The sequence below is a fragment of the Physeter macrocephalus genome, chromosome 21 (genome assembly GCF_002837175.3).
Source record: "Physeter macrocephalus isolate SW-GA chromosome 21, ASM283717v5, whole genome shotgun sequence".
Taxonomy (NCBI): Eukaryota; Metazoa; Chordata; class Mammalia; order Artiodactyla; family Physeteridae; genus Physeter; species Physeter macrocephalus.
The window spans coordinates 37,056,315-37,074,495 of NC_041234.1; the positions used below are offsets into that span (position 1 = coordinate 37,056,315).

The 18,181-nt window shown below is 39.5% G+C and overlaps 1 pseudogene; it reads left to right on the forward strand.

Annotated features, from left to right (window-relative positions):
• LOC112062590 (uncharacterized) overlaps positions 1–18,181 on the forward strand; it is a 149,710-nt pseudogene that overhangs the window by 788 nt on the left and 130,741 nt on the right.

Sequence of the window (18,181 nt, forward strand, 5' to 3'; positions counted from 1 at the left end):
AGAGGGTGTGGAGGAAAGGGAACCCTCTTGCACTGTTGGTGGGAATGTAAATTGATACAGCCACTATGGAGAACACTATGGAGGTTCCTTAAAAAACTAAAAATAGAACTAACATACGACCCAGCAATCCCACTACTGGGCATATACCCTGAGAAAACCATAATTCAAAAAGAGTCATGTGCCACAATGTTCATTGTAGCTCTATTTACAATAGCCAGGACTTGGAAGCAGCCTGTGTCCATTGACAGGTGAATGGATAAAGAAGATGTGGCACATATATACAATGGAATATTACTCAGCCATAAAAAGAAACGAAATTGAGTTATTTGTAGTGAGGTGGATGGACATATAGTCTGTCATACAGAGTGAAGTAAGTCAGAAAGAGGAAAAGAAATACGGTATGCTAACACATATATATGGAATCTAAAAAAAATGGTTCTGAAGAACCTAGGGGCAGGACAGGAATAAAGATGCAGAAGTAGAGAATGGACTTGAGGACACAGAGAGGGGGGAGGGTAAGCTGGGATGAAGTGAGAAAGTGGCATAGATTTACATATACTAACAAATGTAAAATAGATAGCTAGTGGGAAGCAGCCACATAGCACAGGGAGATCAGCTTCGTGCTTTGTGATCACCTAGAGGGGTGGGATAGGGAGGATGGGAGGGAGACGCAAGAGGGAGGAGATATGGGGATATATGTATAGCTGATTCATTTTGTTATAAAGCAGAAACTAACACACCATTGTAAAGCAATTATGCTCCAATGTTAAAAAAATAAAGTAAAATAAAATGTCAGAAGAGTTTTCTGGTTCCCTAGGCTTTGAATGACAAGCCATTACAGGGCAGGATTTTGGTAAAGGTAGGTAATTATTCTTTTCTCTTTGATTTCAGTAATCCCTTGGTTGTTTAGTAACATATTGTTTAGCCTCCTCATGTTTGTGTTTTTTTACCATGAAAGCCTGAATATAGGGAACCTCAGTCCACTTTCCCATACTGCAGCAATAGAGATCCAATTGCAGAATGGTATTGTAATTTAGAGACCCGCTTTCAGGCCAATTTTCTCCATTCCCCAACTTATACGAAGGCCAGCCACTGTTACAGTAGAACTTAAGTTTTTTCTTTCTTAGCCCTTCTATTTAAAAAAATTTCCAATTCTTAAGGATACACTCCAGAGGTTTTTCTTCTGGCTTAATGGGTGACCCTCCCATGTTGGGTAACCTGCAACCAATAACAAGAAAGCTCTCTTAGAAATGGAATCTGGCATCCCAGAAACATTTACCAGGAGGCTTTAACCTGAAGGGGTTCAGGGCGTCCCCCAAGTTCCCTCCAAAGCTGATGGGGTTGCAAGCATCCTTTTCTCTCCCATCAATTCCTGACCAGATGTCTCTGGTCTTCCTTGGTACCTTGTGTAAGGTTTCCCACCCCCACATGATCAGGGGAGGACATTTGAACTATTGAAGACTGATTGCCAGGATTTTCCTTAGGAGGGATTCGTTGTCTATAGATCTTATGTCCTATGATAAGTCTTCCTACACTGCATGTATTCCTCACAACTGAGCATCTATAAAGTTTATAATTCGGGCTTCTGGGTAGTGGCCAGCCCAATAGGCTATCCCTAGCAGTATGTAGGCTGCCAAGGCCTGGAATGAAATGAGTCTGATAGATGCACAGAGGAACCCTTGGAGAAATTGGAGTTGGGTGCTATGGAAGATGGCACAGGGTTGAAGGTTTGAGGGCTGGGAGGCAGAGAAATTTTCATAGTAAATTTTGGGGCATTGGGTTAGGTGAGACACTAGACAGCAGAAGAACCCAAAATCTTTGCCCTGTCTGTCTAACATCTAAGATAGAATTGGGTATCATCTGACGATTTTATCTGACACAGGCAACAGCGAGTTTGGCAGTGGCAGGGATGCAGTATAGGAATGATGTTCAGGAAATCCTTCCCTAAGAGGTCACAGAGATATGAAGTGAGAAAGAGACCTTGTTGTGTGAGTAAGGTGGGAAAGAAAAGCATAGTGGTGGGTTCCCTATGGAACAGTGAGAGAGGGAGAGGGAGAGAAAGAGAGACCCCTTGGGCTCTTTCATGGTTGGAAATCACATTTCTACCAGGTCCCAAAGGACAGCATCAGCTGTCACCCACATGTTATTTGAATCTGAATGGTCTGGGGGATACCCCTGCTGCCCCCAATTTTGTGGGGAGCCATAATTGAGTGGGCAAACCGAGTTTATGTCCTGTGGGTATGGAAAAGAAACTGAAGCAGAGAACAAGAGAGAGAGGGCAAGAGTGAAAGTCAGGGGCCTCAAGCTGCACCTGGGCAAAGCCCACAGTTTACCTTGAATTCCCAAGTATCAGCACCAAATATAATCTCAGGTGGCCTCAACCCTCAGTGGCTTGAAGCAGGATTTCAGTTCCTAGCTAGAGACTGAGGTTGGGGCATGGCAGTGAGAGCACTGAATCCTAGCCACTATACCAGTGGCCAGTGACAAGGCCCTGACCCTTTGGCTTTGCAGAAAAGAATTCCCACAAAGAAGGAAAGTAGTGAAACAAGCAAAGTGTTTATTAGGAGGAAAAAGAGTACATGTGGATAGACACACAGGTGGACTCAGAGGGAGAGTCATGCCCTCGTGGTAGTTAAATCACTTGTATAGGGCATTTCTTCTATGTTTCCTTTGGCCAATCATCTTCCTTTGCTAGATCTGAGACTGTATTTGGTATATCTCAGTATCCTCCCATGTGTACATGTGTATCTCTTAGCCAATATGGATTCCAGTGAAGAGGTTTATAGGTAGGTTGACATCACTCCCCTTTTGACCACCAAGGAGTTTTTCTATGGGTGTATAGCCGGGAAGGTCTCCTTGACCTCAAGAATAAGAAATATGTGGTTTGTAGCTTTTATCTGTGCAGGGCTCAGCCTCTCCTCCACTTCAACTTGGAGTATCTGTCCATAAGGGACAAACATTATCTGTTCAGCCTGGGTCCCATCTATTTCCTGCCTCATAGAGACACATACAGTCTGAAAGTGAGGGAATGGAAACAGGTATTCCACGCAAATGGAAATCAAAAGCTGGAGTAGCAGTTCTTATATCACTCAAAATATACTTTAAAATAAAGACTGTCACAAGAGACAAAGAAGGACACTACATAATGATCAAGGGATCAATCCAAGAAGAAGATATAACAATTGTAAATATATGTGCACCCAACATAGGAGCACCACAATATATAAGGAAAATGTTTAACAAATATAAAAGGAGAAATTGATGGTAACACAATAATAGTGAGGAACTGTAAGACACCACTAACATCAATGAGCAGATCATCCAGATGGAAAATAATTAAGGAAACATAGGCCTTAAATGACATATTAAACCAGATAGACCTAATTGATATTTGCAGAGCATTGCATCTGAAAGCAACATAATACACATTATTTTCAAGGGCACATGGAACCTTCTCCAGGACAGATCACATATTGGGCCAAAAATCAAACCTTGGTAAACTTAGGAAACTTGAAATCATATCAAGCATCTCTTCTAACCACAAGACCATGAAGCTAGAAATCAACCACAAGAAAAAAAATTGCAAAAAACACAAACATGTGGAGGCTAAACAATATGTTCCTAAACAATCAATGCATCACTAAAATCAAAGAGAAAAGAATAATTACCTAGAGGCAAACAGGAAACCAGAAATATCTCAACCAAACAACTTAACCTTTTGCCGAAAAGAACTAGAGAGAGAAAAATGAAGAAAAAAAACACAAAGCAAAAGAAATCATAAAGATCAGAGTAGAAATAAATGAAACAGAGGCTTAAAAAAATAGAAAAGATGAATGAAACTAAAAGCTTGTCTTTGAAAACATAAACAAAATTGATAAACCTTTAGCAGACTCATAAAGAAAAAAAGGGAGAGGGCCAAAATCAGTAAAATCAGAAATGAAAAAGGAGAAGTTGACTCTCAACCACTGCGCCACCAGGGAAGCCCAAGTTGGCAAGTTTTACAAAGTATAGGCATAATTTTTGAGCAGATTTCAGAAGGCACATCAAGTATCTTAAAATGTGCATTCTCATACCCATTCTTACGATTTTATCCTAAGAAAATAATTAAACATGGATGTATGATTTAACTGTGACAATGGTCATTGCAACGCAATTTATAATTTATAATAGCGAAAAGCTGAGAGAGAAAAAAAGCCCAAAATGGTTAAAACATGCACTGGATTAGTATGCAGTTACAAAAATTATTTTGTAACTAAACATTTAATAATGTGGGGAAAAGCTGAAGCAAAAATGCTTAACACTATGTTACAAGGCACGATGTACAAAATGGTCCTGTTTTAATAGAAAAATTGCATAGATAAGTATAAAGAATCATACTCATGAAAGACTAGCATGACAGGTGCCAAAATGTTAACAATGGTTATCCAGGGTTGTAAGATTACAGGAGATGTCATTTTCTTCTTGCCTTATATGCTTGGTATAAACTTTTGCTAGTGAAAATGAATTAATTTTTTTTAGGAAGAAAAAGAATCGTATATAATAAAAGAAAAAATTCCAACATGATTGATAGTATTTGACAAACATGTCATGTTTCCTACATCTCTTTACCATAGTTCTAATTTTTGTTTGCCCCTGAGTTCTGTCTGCTCCCTTAGGAAACTTTAGCTGGAAACTAAAGAAGGGCAGGGGATTCTTCTGTGAAATCTGGGAGGAACTGGAGGGGACCTTTGAGGACGGGATTAGGGCCCCTCCCCCATCCTGGGGTCTTCCCAGAGACCTCATGTGGTTGCAGGGAAGTGAAGATGTTGAGAACCACTGATTCTAACCTGGCCAAGGTCTCAGCCTTGGGTCACATGACTTGTCACCAACGTGATTTTTGAGTGAACAGAGGTGCTATTTATAATTACACTGAGAAAATGGATGTAAACCAGGCAAACTAGCACATGTGTTCATCATGACCCTAGGGAATTCGCAACCTCATAGCACTGACTGCTGAAAGCTATTAGGAGCTGTCCAACTATCTCACTTCACAGATGAGGAAACCCTGGAACACAGAAGGAAAATGTGCTGCTCAAACTTGGCTAAGACAAATGAGTCATGAGCACACTTTCCTGAAGCTTAACTCTAAGGATTCCTCTGTGTGTACGTGTGTGAACCACCATGAAATGACACGGCAGGGAGTGACAGAACCTGACAGTCGTCTCTCCTGAAACTCCACTGCCATGAGACAGATCACAATGTCCACTGCAGCTCTATTTACAATCGCCAGGACATGGAAGCAACCTAAGTGTCCATCGACAGGTGAATGGATAAAGAAGATGTGGCACATATATACAATGGAATATTACTCAGCCATAAAAAGAAACGAAATTGAGTTATTTGTAGTGAGGTGGATGGACATATAGTCTGTCATACAGAGTGAAGTAAGTCAGAAAGAGGAAAAGAAATACGGTATGCTAACACATATATATGGAATCTAAAAAAAATGGTTCTGAAGAACCTAGGGGCAGGACAGGAATAAAGATGCAGAAGTAGAGAATGGACTTGAGGACACAGAGAGGGGGGAGGGTAAGCTGGGATGAAGTGAGAAAGTGGCATAGATTTACATATACTAACAAATGTAAAATAGATAGCTAGTGGGAAGCAGCCACATAGCACAGGGAGATCAGCTTCGTGCTTTGTGATCACCTAGAGGGGTGGGATAGGGAGGATGGGAGGGAGACGCAAGAGGGAGGAGATATGGGGATATATGTATAGCTGATTCATTTTGTTATAAAGCAGAAACTAACACACCATTGTAAAGCAATTATGCTCCAATGTTAAAAAAATAAAGTAAAATAAAATGTCAGAAGAGTTTTCTGGTTCCCTAGGCTTTGAATGACAAGCCATTACAGGGCAGGATTTTGGTAAAGGTAGGTAATTATTCTTTTCTCTTTGATTTCAGTAATCCCTTGGTTGTTTAGTAACATATTGTTTAGCCTCCTCATGTTTGTGTTTTTTTACCATGAAAGCCTGAATATAGGGAACCTCAGTCCACTTTCCCATACTGCAGCAATAGAGATCCAATTGCAGAATGGTATTGTAATTTAGAGACCCGCTTTCAGGCCAATTTTCTCCATTCCCCAACTTATACGAAGGCCAGCCACTGTTACAGTAGAACTTAAGTTTTTTCTTTCTTAGCCCTTCTATTTAAAAAAATTTCCAATTCTTAAGGATACACTCCAGAGGTTTTTCTTCTGGCTTAATGGGTGACCCTCCCATGTTGGGTAACCTGCAACCAATAACAAGAAAGCTCTCTTAGAAATGGAATCTGGCATCCCAGAAACATTTACCAGGAGGCTTTAACCTGAAGGGGTTCAGGGCGTCCCCCAAGTTCCCTCCAAAGCTGATGGGGTTGCAAGCATCCTTTTCTCTCCCATCAATTCCTGACCAGATGTCTCTGGTCTTCCTTGGTACCTTGTGTAAGGTTTCCCACCCCCACATGATCAGGGGAGGACATTTGAACTATTGAAGACTGATTGCCAGGATTTTCCTTAGGAGGGATTCGTTGTCTATAGATCTTATGTCCTATGATAAGTCTTCCTACACTGCATGTATTCCTCACAACTGAGCATCTATAAAGTTTATAATTCGGGCTTCTGGGTAGTGGCCAGCCCAATAGGCTATCCCTAGCAGTATGTAGGCTGCCAAGGCCTGGAATGAAATGAGTCTGATAGATGCACAGAGGAACCCTTGGAGAAATTGGAGTTGGGTGCTATGGAAGATGGCACAGGGTTGAAGGTTTGAGGGCTGGGAGGCAGAGAAATTTTCATAGTAAATTTTGGGGCATTGGGTTAGGTGAGACACTAGACAGCAGAAGAACCCAAAATCTTTGCCCTGTCTGTCTAACATCTAAGATAGAATTGGGTATCATCTGACGATTTTATCTGACACAGGCAACAGCGAGTTTGGCAGTGGCAGGGATGCAGTATAGGAATGATGTTCAGGAAATCCTTCCCTAAGAGGTCACAGAGATATGAAGTGAGAAAGAGACCTTGTTGTGTGAGTAAGGTGGGAAAGAAAAGCATAGTGGTGGGTTCCCTATGGAACAGTGAGAGAGGGAGAGGGAGAGAAAGAGAGACCCCTTGGGCTCTTTCATGGTTGGAAATCACATTTCTACCAGGTCCCAAAGGACAGCATCAGCTGTCACCCACATGTTATTTGAATCTGAATGGTCTGGGGGATACCCCTGCTGCCCCCAATTTTGTGGGGAGCCATAATTGAGTGGGCAAACCGAGTTTATGTCCTGTGGGTATGGAAAAGAAACTGAAGCAGAGAACAAGAGAGAGAGGGCAAGAGTGAAAGTCAGGGGCCTCAAGCTGCACCTGGGCAAAGCCCACAGTTTACCTTGAATTCCCAAGTATCAGCACCAAATATAATCTCAGGTGGCCTCAACCCTCAGTGGCTTGAAGCAGGATTTCAGTTCCTAGCTAGAGACTGAGGTTGGGGCATGGCAGTGAGAGCACTGAATCCTAGCCACTATACCAGTGGCCAGTGACAAGGCCCTGACCCTTTGGCTTTGCAGAAAAGAATTCCCACAAAGAAGGAAAGTAGTGAAACAAGCAAAGTGTTTATTAGGAGGAAAAAGAGTACATGTGGATAGACACACAGGTGGACTCAGAGGGAGAGTCATGCCCTCGTGGTAGTTAAATCACTTGTATAGGGCATTTCTTCTATGTTTCCTTTGGCCAATCATCTTCCTTTGCTAGATCTGAGACTGTATTTGGTATATCTCAGTATCCTCCCATGTGTACATGTGTATCTCTTAGCCAATATGGATTCCAGTGAAGAGGTTTATAGGTAGGTTGACATCACTCCCCTTTTGACCACCAAGGAGTTTTTCTATGGGTGTATAGCCGGGAAGGTCTCCTTGACCTCAAGAATAAGAAATATGTGGTTTGTAGCTTTTATCTGTGCAGGGCTCAGCCTCTCCTCCACTTCAACTTGGAGTATCTGTCCATAAGGGACAAACATTATCTGTTCAGCCTGGGTCCCATCTATTTCCTGCCTCATAGAGACACATACAGTCTGAAAGTGAGGGAATGGAAACAGGTATTCCACGCAAATGGAAATCAAAAGCTGGAGTAGCAGTTCTTATATCACTCAAAATATACTTTAAAATAAAGACTGTCACAAGAGACAAAGAAGGACACTACATAATGATCAAGGGATCAATCCAAGAAGAAGATATAACAATTGTAAATATATGTGCACCCAACATAGGAGCACCACAATATATAAGGAAAATGTTTAACAAATATAAAAGGAGAAATTGATGGTAACACAATAATAGTGAGGAACTGTAAGACACCACTAACATCAATGAGCAGATCATCCAGATGGAAAATAATTAAGGAAACATAGGCCTTAAATGACATATTAAACCAGATAGACCTAATTGATATTTGCAGAGCATTGCATCTGAAAGCAACATAATACACATTATTTTCAAGGGCACATGGAACCTTCTCCAGGACAGATCACATATTGGGCCAAAAATCAAACCTTGGTAAACTTAGGAAACTTGAAATCATATCAAGCATCTCTTCTAACCACAAGACCATGAAGCTAGAAATCAACCACAAGAAAAAAAATTGCAAAAAACACAAACATGTGGAGGCTAAACAATATGTTCCTAAACAATCAATGCATCACTAAAATCAAAGAGAAAAGAATAATTACCTAGAGGCAAACAGGAAACCAGAAATATCTCAACCAAACAACTTAACCTTTTGCCGAAAAGAACTAGAGAGAGAAAAATGAAGAAAAAAAACACAAAGCAAAAGAAATCATAAAGATCAGAGTAGAAATAAATGAAACAGAGGCTTAAAAAAATAGAAAAGATGAATGAAACTAAAAGCTTGTCTTTGAAAACATAAACAAAATTGATAAACCTTTAGCAGACTCATAAAGAAAAAAAGGGAGAGGGCCAAAATCAGTAAAATCAGAAATGAAAAAGGAGAAGTTACAACTGCCACCACAGAAATACAAAGGATCATAACAGACTATTATGAGGAACTATATGTCAATAAAATGGACAACCTAGTCAAAATGGACAAATTCTAAGAAAGAAGCAGTCTCCCAAGGCTGAACATAGGAAGAAATACACAATATGAAGAGAAAAATTACCCATACCGAAATTGAATCAGTAATTTGAAAACACCCAGCAAACAAGATTCCAGGACCAGATGACTTCATCAATGAATTCTACAAACATTTAGAGAAGAGTTAACACCTATGTTTCTGAAACTATTCAAAAAATTTGCAGAGGAAGGAACACTTCCAAATTCATTTTATGAGGGCACCATCACCCTGATACAAAAACCAAACAAAACTATAACAAAAAAGAAAATTACAGGCCAATATCACTGATGAACATAGATGAAAAAATTCTCAACAAAATACTAGCAAACAGAATGCAACAATACATTGAAAAGGTCATACACCATGATCAAGTGGGATTTATCCCAGGGATAGAAGGATTTTTCAGTGCCTACAAATCAATCAGATTGATACACCATATTAACAAATTGAAGAATAAAAACCATATGGTCATCTCAATTGATGCAGAAAAAGCTTTTGATAAAAATCAAATTCCATTTATGGTAAAAACTCCTCAGAAAGTGGACATAGAGTGAACATACCTCAACATAATACAGGCCTAATATGACAAACTCACAGCTAACATCATACTCAATGGTGAAAAGCTGAAAGCATTTCCTCTAAGATCAGAAACAAGATAAGGATGTGCACTCTCAACACTTTTATTAAACATAGTTTTGTAATCCTAGCCATAGGAATTAGATTTAAAAAAAGAAATAAAAGTAATCCAAACTGGAAAAGAAGGAAAACTGTCAATTTTTGAAGATGACATAATGCTACACATATAATATCCTACAGATGTTACCAGAACACTACTACAGCTCATCGGTAACGTTACTGGAAATAAAAATAAAATGCAACTGATTTCTGTATATTAACAACAAAATATCAGAAAGAGAAATTAAGGAAACAATCCTATTTACCATTACATCAAAAAGAATAAAATACCTAGGAATAAACCTACATAAGGAGGCAAAGTACCTGTACTTCAAAAACTATAAGATGCTGATGAAAGAAATTGAAGAATACACAAACAGAAGGAAAGATATACCATGTTCCTGGATTGGAAGAATCAATATTTTTAAAATAACCATACTACCCAAGGCAATCTACAGATTCTATGCAAACTCTATCAAAATATCAATGGTAATTTTTCACAGGCCTAGAACAGAATATTTTTAAATTTGTGTGAAAACACAAAAACCCCGAATAGCAAAAATAATCTTGAGAAAGAAGAATGGAGCTGGAGGAATCAGGATCCCTGACTTCATACTATACTACAAAGCTACAGTCATCAAAACAGTATGGTACTGGCACAAAAACAGACATAGAAATCAATGCAACAGGATAGAAAGCCCATAAATAAACCCATGCACTTATGGTCAATTAAGCTACTACAATGGAGGCCAGAATATACAGTGGAGAAAAGACAGTCTCTTCAATAAGTGGGGCTGAGACAACTGGACAGCTAAATCTAAAAGAGTCACATTAGAACATTCTCTAATGCTGTATATGGAAATAAATTCAAAATTGATTAAAGATCTAAATGTAAGACAGGATACTATAAAACACCAGAGGAAGACATAAGCAGAACACTCTGACATAAATTGCAGCAATATATTCTTGGACCCATCTCCTAGAGTAATGCAAATAAAAATAAAAATAAACAAATGGGACCTAATTAAATGAAAATGTTTTGCACAGCAAGGAAACCATAAACAAAATGGACTGGCAGAAAATATTTGCAAGTGATACTGACAAGGGGTTAATTTCCAAAATATACAAACACCTCATATAGAAAAAAATATAACAAAATATAACTTAATATAGCAACAACAAAAAAAAAAACAATCAAACAATGGGTAGAAGACCTAAATAGACATTTCTCCAAAGAAGACATACAGATGGCCAACAGGCACAAGAAAAGATGCTTAATATTGCTAATTAAAGAAATGCAAATCAAAACTACAATGAGGTTTCACCTCACACCAGTCAGAATGGCCATCCTTAAAATGTCTATAAATAATTTTGGAGATAATGTGGAGAAAAGGGAACCCTCCTACACTGTTGGTGGGAATGTAAATTGCTGTGACCACTAAGCAGAGCAGTATGGAGGGTTCCTTCCTTAAAAAAGTAAAAATAGAGCTACCATATGATCCAGCAATCCCAGTCCTGGTAATATATCCAGAGAAAACCCTAATTCACAAAGATACATGCACCAAAATGTTCCAAGCAGCACTATTTACAATAGCCAAGACATGGAAGCAACCTAAATGTCCATTGACAGATTAATGGATAAACAAGATGTGACACATATATACAATGGAATATTACTCAGCCATAAATAGAAACGAAATTGAGTTATTTGCACTGAGGTGGATGGACCTAGATTCTGTCATACAGAGTGAAGTAAGTCAGAAAGAGGAAAACAAATACCGTATGCTAACGCATATATATGGAATCTAAAAAAAAAAATTAAAAAAAGGTCATGAAGAACCAGGGTCAAGATGGGAATAAAGACACAGACCTACTAGAGAATGGACTTGAGGACATGGGGAGGGGGAATGGTAAGCTGGGACAAAGTGTGAGAGTGGTAGTGTATATATGGACATATATACACTACCAAATGTAAAATAGATAGCTAGTGGGAAGCAGTTCCATAGCACAGGGAGATCACCTCAGTGCTTTGTGACCAGTAGAAGGCTGGGATAGGGAGGGTGGGAGGGAGGGAGATGCATGAGGGAAGAGATATGGCGATATATGTAAATGTAGAGCTGATTCACTTTGTTATAAAGCAGAAACTAACACACCATTGTAAAGCAACTATACTCCAATAAAGACGTTTTAAAAAAAGATGTGGTATGTATGCACAGTGCAATATTATTCAGCCATAAAAAAGAATGAAATAATGCCATTTGAAGCAACATGGATGAACCTAGAGTTTATCATATTAACTGAAGTAAATCAGACAGAAAAAGACAAATCAGAAATAATCTCAGAGACATGCAAAGCAAATTATGGTTACCAGAGGTGATAGCGGGCAGGGGGGATAAGTTAGGAGTTTGCAATTAATGTATACACACTACTATGTATAAAATAGGTAAGCAAAAAGGACCTACTGTATAGCACAGGGAATTATATTCAATGTCTTACAGTAACCTATAATGGAAAATAATCTGAATATATACCTGAATCACTTTGCTGTACAACTGAAGCTAACACAGCTTTGTATATACGTCAATAAATAAGGTTTAAAAAAGGAAAAAAAGAAAACAAGTTAAAGGCATGTTCCTCAAACAGGGGACTTATTTCCCTGGGAAACTCAGAGGAGAAAGAGCAGACAGAAAGTTTTCTGGAGCTACTCACAACTTGATTGTTTTTCTGGGTTGGTCATGGGAAAAGTCAGTAGAAATTGAATATGTAGCTCTAGTATCCACAAAAGCAAAGGGCAGGGGGAAATTAAGACAAGGAAAATTGACCCATAACTTTCTCCCATTCCCATCTTCCAGGTTCCTATATTATGCCAATTTTGATCATTAGTTTGCACCATTTTTCAATGATTTCCTGAGTGGTGAGCTTCAACATGTGATACATCTCTTGGTTCTGCATCACTTTTTGCTGGCATTCCTATATCTAATACCCTGGCATTTTATAATAGTGAAATATTGACTTTCTATTAGGTTATTCCCTCTTGTTTATTGCTGGACCCAGAAAGGCTTTGCTTCCTTATCTAAGAAGCTAACATTGTAGTATTGTTTATTTTTGTCTTTTTGTATTTCTCCATATTTTCCCAATGCTGATTGCTGCTGCCAATATATGAGAAACTGTGTCCTTGCCATCCAACTACACTTTCCCTTACTTGTGCTTGGATTCCAGGAAAAAAAAAAAAAACTGCCACAAATTGTAGATGACCAATGGCCTGTTCTGATCTTCCCCATAAATCTGTATATTTCTCAGTGAACTAATGATGAAAATCAACAGGGGACTCACTTAGCTTCTGAGTGCAACAATGTAACTTCTCCCAGATCACATTCTGCAGAAAAGGCTTTAAAGACTGCCATCAGCAGTCCCTCACATTGGATTCGCAATGCATGTAAAGCAGCCTGACTTGTCAGTTGAATTCCTGACACTATGGCATGCCCCAATGAAGGGAGAGGGTTATCATTTTATGTTCCATTGCTTGAATAAATTGAGCTGAAGACAACACTCCATGTAGGTGCCAGTGTACCTCTGTATGTATAGGGCTACAGACTGAAAACATGCTGCAGAGCACCTTGGCAACATTTTGTGAATCTTTCTGGAGCATTAGAAAAGAACATTTAAGATGGGTAATATTAGGTAGGGAAATGAAATATGGACTTTTACTATTCTGGTCCTCCCACCTATCCTAGATAACTTTTACGAGGCATTTCAGTCACTGGAGCTCTGAAGGAATAGGCCTGATTTTCTTCATCTTGAGATAAAAAATAAATTGGTTTGTATAGCATTAGTTCAACTTCCTGCTTTGCCATTTAGTAGTCTGACTCTTTTCTTCCCCTTGCTTTCAAGTTACCAAGATGACCATTAGCCAGCCTGACACCTTCATTCTAGAACACAGTCTCTTACCCAAATTTTTTATGATACTTTGTATTAGTTTCCTAGTGCTGCTGTAAAAAAATGACCACAAATTAGTGGCTTCAAATAACACACATTTATTACCCTACAGTTTGAAAGGTGTGAAGTAAAAACTGTATCTTAGGCTAAAATCAAGGTGTTTGCAGGGCTGCATTACCTCTGGAAGCTCTAGGGGAGAATTCGTTCCCTTGCCTTTTCCAGCCTCTAGAGGCCACCTGGATTCCTTGACTCATAGACACTTCCGCCATTTCAAAATCGGGAGCATATCATCTTCAAGTCTCTGACTCTTCTGCCTCTTTATCCTAACAATAAGGACCTTGCAGTTACATTAGGCACACCCAGATACTCTATGTTAATTTCCCCATCTCAAGGTCCCCATTTGATTAACATTATTTCTATTTGCAACCTAAATTTCCTTTTGTCATGTTCGATGATTTATTGACTGTCCCAGGGAATAAGATATGGACATCTTTGAGGCACCATTATTTTTCCTACTACACACCATATTCTCATTCCTTACTTATTTGTGCTTCTCTAACTATATTTTGCATGTTTAGTCTAGAGGGAAAGACACTCATGACTTGAATACTCCATAACAGAACTTTCTAATAATGTTGGGAGTTCTCTATCATACAAAGGGAAGTCACCCACTAATCCCATAGCTGTAGGGAACCATCCATCTAAAGAAGTAATTGTTCCCCTCTTCTCACATACCAGATTGAGGAAAAGAAGGATAAAGGGAAGCATAGAGAGTTACAGCAGAGAAGGTTGAAAAATTGGAGAAAAGAGAAAGAGCTTTCAGTTGCTTAGTCGTTTCCTCTAGTTTCTTAGTTCATTCTTTATGGCTATCCAATTCATTATTTTCTTTATTTTCTTATTAATATTCATCCCAGAGATACCAATAATCTGTTTTGGGTGCTAAAAATCCTTAGATTTTTAGAATTTTTCCACCAGAAGAAGCCTTCCTATAACAATTGCAAACCAGAGTTTTTAATTTGTTTCTAGTTTTATTGATATATATAGTGGGCATACATAACTGTAAATTTAAGGTGTACAGCATAAAAATCTGATTTACATATATTGTGAAATGATTACCACAATAAGTTTACTTAGCATCCATAATCTCGTATGAATACAATAAAAAAGAAAGAAAGCAGAGAAAAACATTTTCCACTGATGAGAACTCAGGATTTAATTTTTATACTATATATATATATATATATATATATATATATATAGCAGTGTTTTCTATAATCATCATACTTTCTGGTATTACTTCCCTAGTAGATATTTCTCTTATAGCTGGAAGTTGTACTTTTGACCATCTTTCTCCAATTTCCCTTAGAGTTTTTACAAGTATAACAAATCCAAGTATGACAAAGTGAAATAAGTGTTTTAAGAGAGACCTGCTGATAAACATGGGGCTTCCCATATTTTCCATCATTAAAGCTAATAGCAAGTAAGATGGGACTTTTGAGCAAATATTGCTCATTTTATTCAATGATAACTCATAATATGCAGACAAAATTTGGAATTTTTCCTAGCATCCCAATCCTGCTGAGCCAAAGTAATCAAATGGAGACTTTTAATAAATAGTTAAGGGTGTCTTACCTGAACAAAGGTGGCCACAATTCTTCAAAGAAATTCACTCAGGTGAAAGGCTCATTTTAAAAATATCATTCTCATTGACAAACAGTTGGAGGAAAATAAATTGAAAAGCAGAAGAAGACTGCACAGGCAGTTGCGGAAGATGGCGGAAAAGTAAGATGCGGAGATCACCTTCCTCCCCAGAGATACATCAGAGATACATCTACACATGGAACAACTGCTACAGAACACACAGTAAACGCTGGCAGAAGACCTCACACCTCCCAAAAGGCAAGAAACTCCCCACGTACCTGGTAGGGCAAAATAAAAAATGATAAACCAAAACAAAAGTAGAGGGACGGGACCTGCACCAGTTGGAGGGAGCTGTGAAGGAGGAAAGGTTTCCACACAAGAGGAAGCCCCTTTGCAGGTGGAGACTGCAGGTGATGGAGGGGGGAAACATCAGAGCTGCAGAGCAGAGCACAGCAACAGGTGTGCGGAGGGCAAAGCAGAGAGGTTCCCGCACAGAAGATTGGTGCTGACTGGCGCTCACCAGCCCGAGAGGCTTGTCTGCTCACCCGCTGGGGCGGGCGGGGGCTGAGAGCTGAGGCTCGGGCTTCAGTCGGATCGCAGGGAGAGGACTGGTGGCGTGAACACAGCCTGAAGGAATTAGTGCACCACGGCTAGTCAGGAGGGAGTCCGGGAAAAAGTCTGGAGCTGAAAAAAAGGGAAGAGACTTTTTCTTCCCTCTTTGTTTCCCGGTGCACGAGGAGAGGGGATGAAGAGCACTGCTTAAAGGAGCTCAAGAGACGGGCGCTAGCCGCAGCTATCAGCACAGTCCCCAGAGACGGGAATGAGACGCTAAGGCAACTGCTGCCACCAACAAGAAGCCTGTGTGCGAGGAGAGGTCACTACCCACAGCTCCCTTCCAGGGAGCTTGTGCAGCCTGCCACTGATAGGGTCCCGTGATCCACGGAAATCTTCCTCGGGAGAATGCACGGCATGCCTCAGGCTGGTGCAACCTCCCATTGGACTCTGCGACTGCAGGCTCGCCCCACACTCTGTGCCCCTCTCTGCTGCTGGCCTGAATGAGCCACAGCCCCCGAATCAGCTGTTCCTTTAACCCCGTCCTGTCTGAGTGAAGAACAGACGCCCTCCAGCGAACAACACGCAGAAGTGGTGCCAAATCCAACGCTGAACCCTGGGAGCTGTGTGAAAAAAGAAAAGAAAGGGAAATCTCTCCCAGCAGCTTCAGGAGCAACAGATTAAATCTCCACAGTCAACTAGATTTACCCTGCATCTGTGGAATGCCTGAATAGACAATGAATCATCCGAAATTGAGGAGGTGGATTTTGAATGCAAGGTATATTATTTTTACCCTTTTCCTCTTTTGGTGAGTGTGTATGTGTATGGTTATGTGTGAGATTTTGTCTGTATAGCTTTGCTTTTACCATTTCTCCTAGGGTTCTGTCTGTCTGACTTTTGTTTGTTTGTTTTTTTATTTTAAAAAAATTTTCCTTTATAATTATTTTTTCTTTTTTATTTTAATAACTTGATTTTATTTTATCTAACTTTATTTTATTTTATTTTATCCTCTTTCTTTCTTTCTTTCTTTTTTCTTTCTTTCATTCTTTATTTCTACTCGTTCTCCCTTTTATTCTTAGCCGTGTGGATGAAAGGCTCTTGGTGCTTCAGCCAGGAGTCAGTGCTGTGCCTCTGAAATGGGAGAGGCAACTTCAGGGCACTGGTACACAACTGACATCCCAGCTCCAGGTAAAATCACATGGCGAAAATATCCCAGAGATCTCCCTCTCAACACCAATAACCAGCTTCACTCAAAGACCAGCAAGCTACAGTGCTGGATACCATATGCCAAACAACTAGCAAGACAGGAACACAATGACACCCATTAGCACAGAGGTTGCCTAAAATCATAATAAGGCCAGAGAAACCCCAAAACACACCACCACACGTGGACCTGCTTACCAGAAAGACAAGATCCAGCCTCATCCACCAGAACACAAGAACTACTCCCCCCAACCAGGAAGCCTACAAAATCCACTGAACCAAATTTAGTCAATGGGGACACACACCAAAAACAACGAGAACTACGATCCTGCAGCCTGCAAAAAGGAGACCCCAAACACAGTAAGATAAGCAAAATGAGAAGACAGAAAACATACAGCAGATGAAGGAGCAAGTTAAAAACCCACCACACCTACAACATTACATACTGAAGGCAGACATCAAAACAATGGGAACTATGAATGTTCAGCCTGCAAAAGGGAGACCCCAAATACAGTAACTTAAGCAAAATGAGAAGACAGAAAAACACACGGCAGATGAAGGAGCAAGGCAGAAACCCACCAGACTTAACAAATGAAGAGGAAATAGGCAGTCTACCTGAAAAATAATTCAGAATGATGATAGTAAAGATGATCCAAAATCGTGGAAATAGAACAGAGAAAATTAAAGAAACATTTAACAAGAACCTAGAAGAACGAAAGAGGAAACAAGCAACAATGAACAACACAATAAATAAAATTGAAAATACTCTAGAAGGGATCAATAGGAGAATAACTGAGGCAGAAAAAAGGATAAGTGACCTTGAAGATAAAATAGTGGAAATAACTACTGCAGAACAGAACAAAGAAAAAAGAATGAAAAGAAATGAGGACAGTCTCAGAGAACTCTGGGACAACATTAAACACACCAACATTCAAATTATAGGGGTCCCAGAAGAAGAAGAGGAAAAGAAGGGGACTGAGAAAATATTTGAAGAGATTATAGTTGAAAACTTCCCTAATATGGGAAAGGAAATAGTTAATCAAGTCCAGGA